This window comes from Habropoda laboriosa, unplaced genomic scaffold (genome assembly GCF_001263275.1).
Source record: "Habropoda laboriosa isolate 0110345459 unplaced genomic scaffold, ASM126327v1 scaffold62, whole genome shotgun sequence".
Classification (NCBI taxonomy): Eukaryota; Metazoa; Arthropoda; class Insecta; order Hymenoptera; family Apidae; genus Habropoda; species Habropoda laboriosa.
In genome coordinates, this window is record NW_017100177.1 from 679461 (window position 1) to 682081 (window position 2621).

Genomic DNA, 2621 nt, shown 5'->3' on the forward strand with positions numbered 1-2621 from the left:
TTATAATAGGTGCGAGTAGGAACGAATAAGTGTAACTATGCAAAACCCAGTATAGATTTAGACGTGAATTTTGTTTGTACAATTTTTTTTTCTTCTAATTTGCATTTATTCATTTGATTTTTATTCCTGCGAGATAGATTAAGTGAAATTCGCCTTGTTTTGACGGAAAAATGTAAATTCAAACTCCTAAAGTCCTACTTTACTTGATTGATATATTAAGAATAACAACTTCCACACTTCAAACTTTATTATATTCGGTTCAATTGCACTTGAAAGCATAATTCGAATATGTTTCGAACATGAACGTATTCAAATACGAGCCAAGAATAGAAAAGACTTTTTTAATTCTTCGATTAGAGACTTTATAATTTCAATAAGCATCATTTTCGAACACATTACAATGTGTATAAAAATACATGAAAATTTCGCAAATGATAAAAATAAACGTGCCTATTGTAGCACATTATCAAAATCATTTTATCTCAAATATTTCACGAAGCAAAGTCAAATGTGGACAAGGTAAAGATACTAAATATTCGAGGTAAATGTTTAGAAAAGCCTACATTGATTTAATATACTATTATGTATAGTTACTGATACACCAATATCATTTTCATTGCAACATAATGTCATCTTCTGTGCCTAATCAGATATTTTATAAATCCATCCTTGAATTAGTCCTTGATTAATTTAATTAATCAGTGGTCACTATTAAAGGTATTGATTTTGTTAAAAAATTAAGTGAACTGTCGTGATTGATATAATTATAAGCATAGAATGCTCATCTGTGAAGTCTGGAATGTCATTACAGATACATAACTTTTATGTATACAGATTATAAGCAGAGTCAAATAATTAGAGTTTTAGCATATGAATGGCCAGCGCCGTTAAAAAGCCTCTTTAAATCTATGTTAAAGAAATTATACAACATTCTTATTGATATATTGTATATAGATAGTTCATTGTATAAATAAACATTGTTAATGTAATAATACTTCAAATACATTTTCTTGTTGTTTACACTAACGGCCATTTAAATGAGTACATAAAAGTTTGCTCTCTTTCAATATCTACATATTTCATGTGAGATAAAATCATAAAGTTATTTCATTCTAAACTGTTCATAAAAATTTCAAGCTGCCAGTATATCTCACAATCTGACAGTAAAATAGTTCAAGCCAATTACAATTAATTTACATTATTTTCTAATATATGCAAGCACAATTCAATGAATTCTGCATTTTTTAATTAGGATTACTCAAGTTTATAAATTAGATACTACACATGTGTCAATAATCTATTTGTCTTAAACAAGTGTTTTAATGCTGTAAACATTTTTTTAATATTATTTAACTACAATTTCTTTTTGTTAATTTCAATATTAACATGTATATAAGTTGATTTTACTGTGTATTCCAATGAAGACACTATTGTAAGATTCGAATTCAATTACAATTATTAATATACAATGCAGAACATAATACTTGTCTTCTACTGTATTAAGACATACCACGAAAATACAATTTTCAGTACTAACGGAAAACCATGTTATACAATCTTAAAGTTTGAGTATATTAAACGAAACATGTAAATTTGCGATCGCACAATATGCAATGCATTGATAATAATTACAATGCACTGCAAAGAAGTTCTTCATAGATTATAACATTTTAAAACTGTGTCTCAATGCAATTGAATAAAGGAAGCATAGAATTTTAAATATCATTTTTCCAATATTCAAGTATATTTAAATATTGTCTATCTTTAAAAGATGCATTTTCCAAAATGCAATTTAATTGGAATTTTAAAGAATACTCTCTAAAATCCGATGAAAATATTTATAATAGATATTTAACTCTAGATGTCATAAACCATAAGTACATTAAGTGACAACAATTATACAACCTTTTGACCAGTCTTTGTTTGCTGTCAAACTGAATTAAGTAATAGTTAAGAAACTAAGCGCTCCATTTTTAAAAGAAAGGTACATTTTTAAAATTGCCTTGGAATTTATTATTATAATGCATAAGTCCATCCAAAGGAAAACATCCAGTGAAAATACTGTTATGGTTTTTAATAACTATACAGTTAATTAATAATTGCATAATATCCATCCAAGGAGTGCTCAAAATTAGTAAGAACCTAAGTATATCTGATGGCAAACAGAATAATGCAGTGTATAAAAGTAAGAAGCTTGTTTTAATGAAAATATACATGAATGTAATGTTTATTATGTTGTAAAAGTTAGAATCAATTGAATACTATTAAGAAACAATTCCTTTAAATATTGCTTTATTATACTATTTCTCTTTACTCTACATGTTTGTTCATTGTAGAAGCAAAATTACATTATTCTGTTTAAGTAAAATTTACAAGCACAATGATTACACTTATTAATTCTTTGGAACACAATTGAAGAGGAAATTATTAGTGGTTTCTTCCAGTAACTGCAAAGTTTACAATGTCAATATAAACTAAATCTGACAAAAATAAATTGTAATCTAAATGTTTCAAGGAATTATACACATTTACTGAAGCAACTGATTTCAAAGGGAAAGGTCAAAATAAAATACTCTTGTTATTGTTTCTTGTGGGAAAGGAATGAAAAATGCATAAACAAA